We start from the raw sequence: 13075 nt of genomic DNA, 5'->3' as shown, positions 1-13075 counted from the left end.
GGGGATGCCTGTGCCCACAGCCCTTTAACCATGTGGACTGTCACTCCTCACTAGAGTCACATAATTCTAATTGGAATGTGGGTTTTGCATATCAAAGATGAAGTTAAAGAAAAAACGAGATGGCTTTGTTTTGCCCATCGCCACTTTTAGAAAAGCTATCTGAATATATGGCTCCTGTGAAAATCCTTTGGGGTTTCTAGAATACTTCAGAATTTTGTTCTGAATGAGGCTTTATTGCCCTTAGGTAGTACCTGGTTCTAAATAGCTAATATATTAGACATAGTGTAATGTATAGTACCTCCCTCACTTAGAACACCTTATCAGGACAATTAGTCTGTTGGGATTGGTTTAAGTACGGCCCCAAAATGAAAACCGGTTTTGAAATGTGTACTATCTTTAGCAATCATTATTAGTAACTACCTTAGCCTACATGTACTTGAAGCCTTACTTTTCGACTTTTAAAAAGACTGTATATACTTTCAAAAAGACTATATATACTTTAAGGTGGCATGTATCATATAGGAGAAAAATAAATTTTCAAAAAGTGTGTAAGAAAAACTTTCTCTTCCTCTTGCAAATTTCTCCTTTACTGTCACACAGAACACTTTACTTCTGACACTTCTGGTCACCAAATGTGTGGTTTGGTCCCCCACAAGACACCAGCTGGGTGTCCTATAATGAAACTCATTTACCTGGAGATAGTGTCAGATCTCACAGATGTAGGGTTCAGGCCCACAAGACTGCTCCCCACTCCTAGACACCAATTACAAGTTCAGGTTATCGCCTCTGCGTCTAACTGATCAGCTATAGATCGAAGGTTCCCTTGAGACCCTCCTCCGGTTGGATTCATTTGCTAGAGCAGCTCGCAGAACTCAGGAACACCACTGACTGATTACCAGTTTATTATAAAACGATATGACGAAGGATACAGATGAACATCCTGACAGAGGAGCCGTGCAGGGCGAGGGACGAGGGGAGGGGCGGAGCTTCCACGCTCTCCCAGGGTGCGGAGTTCCTCCAGCGCCCCTCCAAGTTCTCCAGCCCAGATCTCAGAACCCCGTAATTTGAGGATTTTTATGGAGGCTTCATCGCTTAGGTATGATCGATCATTAACTCCATTCGCAGCCCCTCTCCCTTCTCTGGGAAATCCCAAGCTGCTAATCATGGCCCTATCCACCGTCCAGAAGCCCGCCAAGAGTTGCCTCGTTAGAACAACCAAAAGACACTCCTACCACCCAGGAAATCCCAAGGGATTTAGGAGCGCAGTGTCAGGAACCAGGGGCAGAGACCACTATATATTTTTCTGTCATTTCACACAGATCAATCTGGTTAAACATCTAATAGGAGGGATGGTAATATGTCTGGTTAAGTATGCCTCTTGGGCTTACCACTGACGGCATGTGAACGTGGGCTAAACATAGGCACCTGCCTCCATGTTTTTAAACACCTGTATTAGGTATAATTAATGTACCATAAAATCTACTTGTTTTAAGTGTGCAACTATCACCATAATTTGGTTTCAAGAGGCAATTTTAACATGTCAACTTCAAACATGTTAAACAGAAAATTCACTCTTTCTTGGGCTGGATTAAGATCTTTAGGGTCTTAAAAACTGAGCAGGGTTTGTTCGTTTCCCTGTCTCGAATCTCCTTGCCTCTTGCTCCCTCCTTCTCTCTCACTGAGTGTGTTAGGTTCAAGTGGAAAGATCGTTTCTGCCCTGGTCAGGAGGACAGTCACGAAAAGGGATGAAAGAGGTCAGACATTCTTTTGCAGAGATGTCATCCCTGATAGAAGGATATCAGAGGGTCATCTTTATCTCAGCCCCGCCCTGGTCTGGGGAGATTTAAGGGCTCAGCTCAATAAACATTTATTGGGTACCTGTGCTCCATGATGCGGTGCAAAGATGAGAACTCATCTCTGCCCCAATTAAGCAGCTTTAATTCAACTTCAGATGACTAAAGCAGTCAATGTTATTGGTCTTACTGATCTTGTGACCCAGTTCCAGTATCTTACTTTTGCCCTTGGGGAAATACAGGCGTACCCCATTTTACTGTCCTTGGTGCTTCACAGATGTTATGTTTTTTACAAACCGAAAGCAAGACTCTTCATTGGAAAAAGATTATGACTCACTTTATTGGAATATTTGCTTTGATATGGTGGTCTGGAAGCGAACCTCAAATATCTCTGAGGTCTGCCTGCATAGACTCTTGTTTTGTACTAATAACGGGTAGTCTTCCCCTGCAGACTAGCACGGCTTGCTCCCTCACTTTCTTCAGCTCTTTGTTCAAAAGGCGTCTCTTTGTCCACTGAGCTAAAATTTCAGCCCTCTTCCAGCCCAGAGACTCCATGACTCCCTCCCCTGCTGAATTTCTCTTGCCTTCCGTTTTCTACTCTCTAACACAATTTATTTTACTTATTATGTCGCGCATTCTCCGCATCCTCCATTAGAATGTAAGTTCTCTGAGGGCAGGAATTTGGGTCTGTTTTCTTCTCTGTCCCAGTCAGGCCTAGGGCCTGGTTCCTGGTGCATGCTTCACACTCAAGGAATATTTGCCGAATGAATTCACGAATGTCTGATTCTTAACTTGTTCCCCCAGTGCTGGGGCCCCATCCTGGCCATCTACCTTTTCAAGACCTGGGATGCTGCCTCGATCCCATCTCATCCCCAGTCACTGGCAGGGCCTCACTCCGGAGTGTGATTCTGGAAGCTTCGATCACGCTGCCCTGCTTGCAGCTCTCAACACCGCCTGGTTCTAGTGCCCTTGTTCCTGGAATTGCCTCACTAGAGAATCTGTTTCTACACGCCGTTGCCTGTTCCTCCCCTGCCTACAACGCTCGCTGCCTCCTCGGGCACTGGCCCCAAACTCGTCTTAAGAACAGGCTTATCCCAGTCTGCCCCAGTCAATTAACCTTCTCCTGTGATGGCTTTATAAGACTGGACAGAAGGCAGAACACCCATGATGCTATGTGAATTAAAATACCAGCCAGTGGAATGAATGACTAAGGATGGAAGGGGTTAGCCCACACCGTGCCAAAGGCTTGAATCCTCCCAAGGAATTGCTTTGAAAGCAGCTGAAAAAAGTTTGAACATTTTGAAATAATTACTGATCCCTGAAATTAGCTTCTTAAAAGTAGTCTTTAAAGCCATTCTTGTAAAACCATAATATTTCTGGGCTAAATTTGCCTAGTAAAATCTTGGGTTGTTATAACTCGCTGTCCTATTCCAAGCTCCCAGCCAACATCAGAGTTTTCAATACTCTCATTAGCTTCTCATTGAAAAACAAAAACAAACAAAAGAAACAATTTTTATCCCCGCCCTAAAATTGAGGCAGAAAATACTCTTGAAGTCTCTTCCTCCAAGAATTCCTTAGGCTTTTAAAACACATACAGCTTTCACTCCCGCCAAGTGTAGAACAGATAACTTCAAGGAACAAAAGCTCAGGGATTAGCCAGGTGAATGCTGTAAAATTGGGATCCTGGAGGGGACTGACCCTCCTTAAACGTTGTCTCTTGGTGACTACTTTCTGGATGTACTCAGTGATACCACATTTGGAAACATTACTAACAAGGTTTATTTGTGGGACAAGATAAGGATGGGCAGTTAGGTACATTGTGAATTTCAGTAGGTCACATGAGCACCCTTAGGTTCATAAGGGTTCCTTTTCATCATCTTGGAAGAAGCACTTCAAGGAGCTGTTGGGAGAGGTTAGAATGGCAGTTCCTTCCTTTTGGACAAGACTGGAGGACCGAAAACAGCTTCCCTTCCGGCAGCTGGGAGAGGCAGGAGCGTCTTCCTTGGACGACCGACGGCCCACTCCGCTGGACCTGGTGCTGGAGCTCCAGGAACGCTGGCAGGCTTAACTTTACCAGAGTCGCAGAATAGAGTTTTGGATTTGCATTCTGCATAGATATCCTTTGAAAAGGCTCCAGAGAGCATGGGAAACCCATCCTCTACCAGTGACATCCCTCCTCTCTTCTCCTATTTTGCAGTTAACGCCGGCAGCAAGAAACCATGTCTTTTGATTTTCGTGGGGGAACTAGACATTCTAAGCACGTCCCTACGGTAGGAGTCAGGTTTTACGGTGGAGAATAGAGAGGGCGCGCTGCCTGGAAACCCACAGAAGCCACCGGACTTGCACCTCTCTGCTCCCCTACTCCTTGCACCCCACCCGAGGGAGCGAGTAGTGGGGGATCCATTCGGGCCTCCCGTCCACGAAAGCAGGACCCGCCCTGGCTGGACTACGTGAACTTTAAGGGTCAGCCAAAAAGTATCTGCGGTGACGCTGATCCAGGGCAGTTTCTGGAAACGTGACGATCTCAACTCCTCCCTTGCTGGGTCCCCAGGTCGGGAGCCGCAGACTGGCTCCCGCCGGCCCCGGCCCCCGCCCCCGCCCCGCCCTCCCGCCGGCTGAGCTCCTTTCACACCTGATCCCAGCTCGGGACCCACTTGCGCGCGGGGGAAAGACAACGTCGAGGTCCCCAACGAGGTTGGGCAGCCAGGGGCAAGGCCGAGGGGGTGCGCGCGGGAGGGCGGGCAGCTCCTCGCCTCGGGGGTGGTTCGCGATTCGGGACAGACAGACTGACGTCCGGGACGGGTGGGGGCGGGGGTGGGGCTGCAGGAGGTGGAGCCGCCGGGGAGGGGCGGTGCCGCGGGGAGCCGAGCCCGGCCCCCCGCCCCCGCCCCCTTCGGTGCCCGAGTCTGGGCGGTGACACAAAAAGCTCCCGCTCCCAGTGGAGCGCCGGGCGGCGGGTCCGGCCGGCAGCGCGGCGGGCGGCGGGCGGCGGGGCAGGTGGGGCGCCTCGCGGAGGGCAGAGCGGGGAGCGGGGGCTGCAGGCGCCGACTCCGCGCTCCCCGCGCCCGCTCCGCGTCCGCGCCGCGTGTCGGGCTCGGCGGGCGGCGGGCGCGGCGGGACCAGCCGGCGATGCTGCCGCCTCTGTAGGGAGCCCCGAGCCCACTGCCGCGAGAGGCCGGTGAGTTTCGGTTTGTTTCTCTGCTTTGTCCCTTATGGGGGCGGCGAAAGGGGCGCGAAGGGATGTGTGTGGCCTCACCCGGAGCTGAGAAGCGGGAACGGGGAGCCGCCTGTTGTATCAGGGGTGCCTTTGGGCGGGTGGATGGGGGTGGCGGGGCCGCAGGGCTTCCGGGGGAGGGGGCGCGGGGCGGGTGGTGCTTGGAGCTGCGTTTCTGCGGGCGCTGGCGGAGTGGGGCCGGCGGCTGGGGTATGGGGGGGTTGGCGCTGTCGGCGGCTCCGCTGAGTCCTCGGATGCCCCCTGGAGCTCCGGCCCTAAGGAGCTGCTCGCCTCGTGCGCGCGCGGCGCGCGCCCCGGCTGCGCCCCCACCCCGCACGCCGCCGAGTGGGTCCTCCCGCGAGCCCCTGCTCGAGCGCCCTCCCCCGCCGCAGAAGTTGCCCGCGCGCGCCCCTCTGCGGCCCGGGGGCTCCTCCCGCGAGGAGAGGGCGCCGCGGCCGCCTGGATGTCGGGGGTCTTTTGTGCAGACCCGCGCGCCCGGGGCGCTTGCTCCCGGACGGGCAGTGGCAGGACAAAGCGTGCTGCACTCGTGGGACGCGCGGCTCGCGAAGCCGCGTCCCCTGATCCGCCCAGGGTGGGGGTGGGGGGCGGGAGCGTGGCACGGTTTTGGAAAGAGTAGGGAAATCGGCGAAACAGTGACAGGGACTTGATGAGGTGGCGGGGCGGCTGAAAGGAAGAAGGATGCTCGCGAAGGCAGCGCTGGTGTGTCCGTCTGAGCGGGTGTCTGTCTACGCGCCCCGCTTTCCCGTGGAGCCGGGGTACCTAGTAAATATTGCGAGTGTGTATTTGCCCCAAGACGTTATCCTCCGCCTTCTCGCATTTCTTTCTTTCTGAGGGATTCCAGTCGCTGGTAGAAGCGCTACCACCAGAGGAGAACTTGGGGGCGGGGGAGACTGCAGAGGAGTGGGGGGAGGCGGTTATTTATCCTGTGGAGACAATTAGGAAGCGCCTGCCCCCTCCACACCTCCCCGGTGCACCCACCCCGCCGCCGCCGGCCCGGAGGATGCTTGGATTTCTTTCTCCGCTGCGCGTGCCTAACCCTCACTGCATGTATTTCACTGCAGGCTGAACAAAGCTCAGGCTCAATTGTGCTCCCTGCTTGTCAGCCTCTTGCCTCTCAAACGCGTACCATTTCCACTTGATGTCATCGCGCAGAAGGGGGTGAAAGGGACTCGGTGACAGATTCAGGTAACCCCCGATAATCTGGGTAGCCACCTGGGTGTCTCTGGGTCCTTTGGGCCAGCGGCGCCCGCACGGGGCGGTTGGGGTGGTTTCTGCATCACCATTGCATTCCTACCGGTGTGGAGTGGGGGCTGCCCAAACTCCTGGCTCTGAGAAAGAAAGTGCCAACGACTTTAAATTAAACCTTCCTTCGGAAGAAGTCACTGAGGTCAGGTTGCATTTGGGGTTGTATCAATCCCACCTGGTTCTCTTCGATGAGAATTTTGATGTGATCAACACATAGGCCGTTGAATCCGAATTGTGGGGTTTGGATATATGCCTGTTTGCTTACCCGTAGTAATCTATTTTGGCTTCAGTCTCTGTAAGTGGGATAGCATTTCTTTTTTTTTTTTTTGGAAAAGGTGTCATCGTAAGGCTGTTTATAAATTTGACCAGTGTTCAATTAGGGCACCGGTCAAATGTAGTGACTTTCTTGTGAAATAACGTCTCTCCCCCATCCCTTCTTTGTAAAAGCATTTGCAGTATCACGAGGAGCAAGCCGGCTGTAAGTGACTGGGAGGCAGAAGGAAGGCACATAGAAGACAGCTTTAGTTAAGTTTCCATTGATACAGCTGTGACCCATTAGGCTCTCAGTCTGCATTTTATCTTTAGGCCGTTGGTTCTTTTCCAAAAACTCTGGCTTATTCTTTTCTTTCCAAGGATAGTCCTGTTTTGATGTCGGCCTGACCAGAGCTGGGGTTATCTTGATATAGAGCTCAGTGACAACATAACCTTCAGACGTATTAGGACACCTTGGCATTGGCGTTGTCTCCTAGAGGGCAGAGTCCCGGCGTCCTGCACAAGTAGCAGAGGATAGGAATGGTTCTGGAAATGGACTCGAGGTTTGTCGTATAGGAAGGAGGGACGGCTGAGGACCAGAGGCCCTCCTGCTGCTCTCACGCTGCAGCCCTGTCGGCAGCAGCCCGGTATCTGTGGCAGCTTCTCCCTTCATTTCCCCTCCTTAAATCCCTTAAAAAATAAAATTAGAAAACTTGAAAGGTTTGTCATTCATCTCTAAGGTAGTTTTGTTTCGAAAGGTGACTTTAAAAAAACATAAGTGACACACACTGGCTTTTATCCTTCTATTCAAAGCATGTAGAAATCACTAGAAGTAGGTGAATTATCCAGTCCGGGCTGAAACAAAGGCCAAGGCTTTGGAAAGATCAGATTTGTGATGGTGTTAGGATAGAGGTATTTTGACAAGTAATTTTTCTGTCAGCAATAATGCAGGGTGTGTGCTGTGTTCCTATGAGAAGAAAAACCACGTGATGGACTACTAAGGAGTATAATAATGCAAGAGAAACAAAGGGTGTGGTGTATTTTTTTTTAATAGAAAAAATAAATGCCTCACACAAAATTCCACGTGGGAATGAAAACATCTGCCTGCACATGTAAATGCACGTCCAGGAACAGAGATGGCCATGGCGCAGCGTTAGGTTTCACTGTGGCTTTAACCTGTGTACAACAATACATCATAATCAGGTGTCGTATTGATGTTCAATTTTTTTTTTTTTTTTTAGGTGGAAGTTCCCCACCCCCAAAAGTCTGCAGTAGTGCATTTCACTTTAGGTTGGGGGAGCCTTAGAGATTATTAGAACAACCTTTGCCTCCGGTGCTCCTTTTACAACATTCATTTAATTCATTCGGCAGATGTTTATCGTGCACCTGACACATACCGGGCTTTGTTATCAGGGCCTAGGAGTGGGGGGTGTGGAGACACAAAAATGAACCACCTTCAGGGAGCTTACGGGGTGATGGAGAAATGATGCCTGATCCTAATTAAGTTCAGTGGAAGCTAGGGAGCGAGAGAGTAACAAAGAGTATGGGATTGGACTGCCGAGGAGGAAGCATGTGATCATTCAGCCTTTACCTGAATGCCTCTTTCACTGGGGAGCTCACTACTTTGTAAATGACAGGACCTGTTGTTAGAAGGTGACCTTTTCTTCATGTCTTTAAACTCTTCAGCTGAATTCAACATGAATGGTTAGCTTTCACCATTACTCCCTCAGAATCGTTTGAACCTGTCTATCATGTTGATACCCTTTACCTTTCAGAGTATTGTTTAGTCCCTGTCGCACTTGTATTTTGAAACAAATTCTGTTTTTCCGTATGGCCTGATTTAGAAAACAGATGTGGGGTGGGAGGACTTTGAGCATTCTTTTTTTTAAAAAAAACAGTGATGTATCAGTAAAAGATGGGTTAGGTTATTCTGCAGTAACAGCTTCCGAATCTCAGTGGCTGAATACAGTTTCTTTCTTTCCCATGCTGTGTGTCCGGCAGAGTCAGCAGGTGGGCCCTGCACTCAAGGTCCCTAATTGATGGAGCTGTGATCTTCGTTGTGCTTGCAAGATCAGTGCAGCACTAAAAAAGGAAACTAGAGGGCCTTGCTCTAGTAATGACGTGATCTAGCCCAGAAGTGGCTGACATGGCTTTGGCCAGAACTAGTCCTCTGACCCCGGTTAGCCACAAGTCAACATTTCTTGTACTGAAAAGGGGGAACTGGGTACAGGTGAGCAGCACCGAGGACTTCCACAAGTGATGTGGCTTAGGCAAGGTTGTAAGGTGTGTTCCTCCTGAGCCTGGCTCAGTGCTTCGTAGGATAAGGGGGTATTACGGCAGTATCGACTGAATGAATGAATGATAACTATCTTACAGAATCTGGCCCGATCCTAACCTGTTCCTTATTCATTTGTCGGTATTATATTTACTAATATGATTGTACACTGGTCATCCAATAAAACAATGATAATTTTCTCTCTTTTTGCCTGTTTTGAGTAGTCGTTTATTCTGAAGTACTAGGCCAGGAGATATTCCCAGGGCTGGTTTTAGGAGGTTCAGTGTTTAGTATTATGTAATAGAGAGGTGCTACCTACAGACTTTCTCTTTCTCACCATCTGCCTCTTGTTTAAGACTTCCTGAGTTTGTTTGGAACAGCCCAGGATAGAAAAAGAATGTCAGGGGAGCCTCACCCAGGAGGTGGCCTCTGCCCAGCAAGGCAACAGATAGGATCTAGCAAAGGCAGGGAATACGCGTAGGGTAGCTTTGAGTTACCTTCTTGTTTCTTTGATGTTTTTAGAAAGAGCAATTTGGATGAGAAGCCTTTTCTGGTCACAGGACTAATAGACTACCCGGAGAGTTCTAGGGCATGCATACTCGCATTAGCAACCATGGTAACCATGATGGTACGATTTCAAGCCTTCCTTGCCACACTCTCCCTAAAAATAGCTGGGTGCTGTGAACTAGGCGTTGCAGAGGGCTGTGGATGAAGCAGTTGTTTGGTGGCTCGGGCAGAGGTTTTTCTGTGGGAAGTGCTGGTCCCTCATAGCTTTGCTCATGTGGTGACAAATGCATGCGTAGGTCAGAATTTTCCGGATTTGATGAGTAGTTTTCGCATAAGCATGGAATTTAACAAAATAGTATTGCTCCGTCTCAGTCATCACTTTGTTAAAATCCTCTTTATAAAGACAGCTTTTCATAGACAGGTGACATGGTAAACTGAGGGTTAGCCCCTGAGTCACGGTGGCTAGAGGACATGCGTGTTGGCCCAAGAATGCAGAGGCCTCCCTCTGGTCCAGCTTCCATCGAGGGACAACATACCACACTCAGAAAGGTTCTGAAATGGGAGATGAGCAGCCAAGATACCAGCAAGGAGAACCAGAGAGAGCCTGTCCCTGACCTCCAAGACCCAGCGCAGGGTGCCCGGGCCGGGCCGGCAGCAGGGCACAGACCGAGAGGGGGAATGAAGCCCTCGGGGACTAGTTTTGAAATACATTTGGGAAGCTCCAAGATACATTTCTATATCCTGTTTGGCCTCTGACTCCCCACCACTTCAATGTCATAGTGAAGCCGGCCAGCTCGGTGGGCGACACTTGCGGAGGGGATGTGGGCCCCGGCGTGCAAACCGGAAGGGAGGGGTCGGGTGGCACTCTTCCTGCTCCTTCCATCGCGGCTCTGCGCGAGCTGCACTGTGCGTTCCAGGAGTCTGGAGTCTGCCTCAATGATGGAAATCATGATTTGGATAAAATAAGTACTTGTTTTTATATGGAAGGATTTTCTACTTCTGGTTGACTTATTACTGTCGTTGTAAGATTTAAAGAGGAAGGTCTCAAATTGTGTACAGGTGACTTGCATTTCCTTTGAGTGATTCTTGAGGCGGATGATTTCCTGGTCTAGCTGCTTGTGCTCTGCTGGGCGTGGAGAGGATGAGTAGGAAAAGACGCCTTATTTGTTACTTGATCTGTTAATCCCTGCAGAGATTAAGCTCAGTGCAAACATCCTGCATGATAATACTTATTCTGACATCACTTGGGCTTCCTGGGGTATCAGACCTTCATGCAAAAGAGGATTGATGAAATGCAGATGTGCCACTGGTTGGGGCCAAGTCCCCGGGAAGTGGAATCTGCAGACGCTGTGTTCTGTGCTTCTGTTTTCCCTAGATTCTCCTCCTCTATCCTACCGAGGGAATGCAATTTTTCTGGCTTAGTTCCCATTTATAAATCCAGATAGTCACACCTGATGCACTCCTCACTGAGGTGCTATACGAATTGATGAGGTTTTGGTAAAAGCTTTGACAGGTACTGTGGAAATAAGGAGCATTATTATTAATATCGGTGTTCTGTTTATTAACAGATTAACTGGCCCTCCTTGGTTCCCACATTTCTCTTAATTTCTGTCCCCACTGCCACATCCTAGCCCAGAGGCTTTTTTTTGCTTTAGGCTGTCAGGGTGGGTACCTTCACCTCCTGACTTTCCCTCCCCCAATCCATATTACAAGATACCCTCACCTTTAAGACAGTAGGCTGTTTTAATTGTTTGTTCCCTTGCTTAATAACCTTCAGTAGCTTCTGTTTGTTGGGGGAGGAATGTTGGGCAGGGGACGAAGTTCATATTGTTTAGTCTTTAAAATTTTCTTCAACTTGACCCTAGACTTTTGCTCTGCCTGACTTTAAAATGTCCACTGTTTTTCAAAAATGCTTTGCATAGCCTTTTTCTTAATTTTGGAATATTCCATGGCCTCTCCCTAAATCCCATCTTTAAAGATGGACTCGGCTCTTAACTCCTCTAAAAAAATTAACTCCATCACTTCGGTCCTCAGCAGTCCTTCACCCCTCCAAGAGTTCTTGGAGGTATTGCCTCCATCTTTCATTTCATTCAGCATTCATTCATTCACACTACAAAGGGCACTTATCATGGATTGTCTTGTATGGCGACTTAAGATGGACATGTCTTTTTCTCTTTCTGTTTAATTGCAAAGAACAGAAACCCATGCAAGCTAAACGAGACATCTTTTGTCATCAAGCCACATATCACAAGAATCCCAGTTGAGGGTACAGTCCCCTCCAAGGGGATGAGCAGGACGGCAGGTCCCTTCTAAGTTCCGTAAAGATAAAAACTGGATGAGGTTTAACCCAATTTTGTGTTCCCTCCACATTTGTACAAAGTAAGGGCTCGGTAAATACTCAATCGTTGACAACACCGAAATGATTTTGACCTACCGTGATAAAGGAATTATAGATGCTTTTGGTTTGTAGATTTAAAGGAAGTTAAGAGCCTCGCCTACTTGCATTAATGGTGATTAAGAATGAATCGAATTAGAGTGGCTAGTTTGCCGCCCACGAACCAGCTTTTGGGAGGCTGGTTCATCATTCTAACAAAATGAATTGTTGTTGATGGTCTGTGTTTCAACTTCAATTTGCATACTTCTTCCAAAACAACAACAAAACAAAGAAACAAAACAAAACCCCTCTTTTTGGTGACGTACAGCAAGCAGCATTAGAACTTTACACCCCACCAGGCCAACCCCACAACCTCAAGGAGCAGATTGTGCTGTTTGGGTTTGACACGAGTGGGTAACAGTTGCCCACAACTGGCTACCCCATTTCCCTTCAAAATTCACTTGTGTTCATAAAGCGCCTTTGTGAGAGACATCTGGTTTACCTCGCCTCTTTTTTTTTTTTTTTTTTTTTTTTTTTTTATTTTTGGAATACTCATCCACATGATAGAAACTCTTCTGTAACACTCGGAATGTGCGATCATTATGGATAGTGTTATGATGAAAGAGGAAATGTGTTCAGCTGCTTGGAGAAAATGGCCAGGAATACATTAACACTCAAATGATGGGCTCAGCTTGACGAATAGTGAATGGAGCGGAGATAAATGTCTCTAAAATAAAGTATTTAGTGTGATATTCTTCTGCGGTTGTATTGCTCTGGGGTAGGTTTGCAAATTGCTTCCTTGCAGGTTAATATGAAATTAAAAGTGATTGGAGAGCACACGGACCGATCTCTGTACTTTGTTTAGAGAATTTGCCCCTTTGTTGCCTGAGACAGAGGGATTACTATCGTTTTGATTAACAGCTTATTCAGCCGTGCAGGTAGAGAGCCATAGTAACTGCGGTAAGTACCTGTCCATTTCTGTTCCTTCACACTAACGCTTCAGAAATCTGAGGCAGGACTCCATCGATTCACCTGTGGTGATGGGTAAAACAGCACTTGGAACACTGAACAATGATGACTTAGCCCTGTATTAGATATACAGTTGCATTGATTAAATTTATTCAAATGTTAAGTGCCTACTGTTTGCCAGGCATTATTCTGCACAATTCTCACTAAAATCCATGTCTTCTGTAGCTTAACGTGTGAACTTATAATTTTCTTTTTAGGCAGTGTCAAAGCCAAAAGGGAAGAAAATAAAAAGAAACGTATCTGATTCTTTTGTCTCTCAATTTTTGATGCCTTACCATATATGCCCACATTGCTTGGTCTCAATTCAGTTGAGTGGTTAAAAAGATTTTGAAGCTGCATAAGTTTGGGTTCAAATGTGAGCTTTG

The 13075-nt window shown here is 48.4% G+C and overlaps 1 protein-coding gene across 4 annotated transcripts in view; it reads left to right on the top strand.

The window, feature by feature from the left end:
• The first annotated feature begins 4429 nt into the window (after positions 1-4429).
• The window catches only part of RNF152 (ring finger protein 152), a 70551-nt gene continuing 61905 nt past the window's right edge, over positions 4430-13075 (top strand). The window contains exons 1-2 of one of the 4 annotated variants that reach the window (XM_016155727.2): positions 4465-4487; positions 6090-6213. The gene's annotated coding sequence lies outside the window, so the exon portion shown is untranslated. Of the gene's footprint in view, positions 4488-4793; positions 4972-6089; positions 6214-13075 lie in introns of those variants that run through there. The other 3 variants (XM_016155726.2, XM_016155731.2, XM_016155728.2) reach the window with 3 other exon arrangements.

This window comes from Rousettus aegyptiacus, unplaced genomic scaffold (genome assembly GCF_014176215.1).
Source record: "Rousettus aegyptiacus isolate mRouAeg1 unplaced genomic scaffold, mRouAeg1.p scaffold_m13_p_12, whole genome shotgun sequence".
Taxonomy (NCBI): domain Eukaryota; kingdom Metazoa; phylum Chordata; class Mammalia; order Chiroptera; family Pteropodidae; genus Rousettus; species Rousettus aegyptiacus.
The sequence above is the reverse complement of the archived record's forward strand: the minus strand, read 5'-3'. Positions and strand labels throughout refer to the sequence as shown.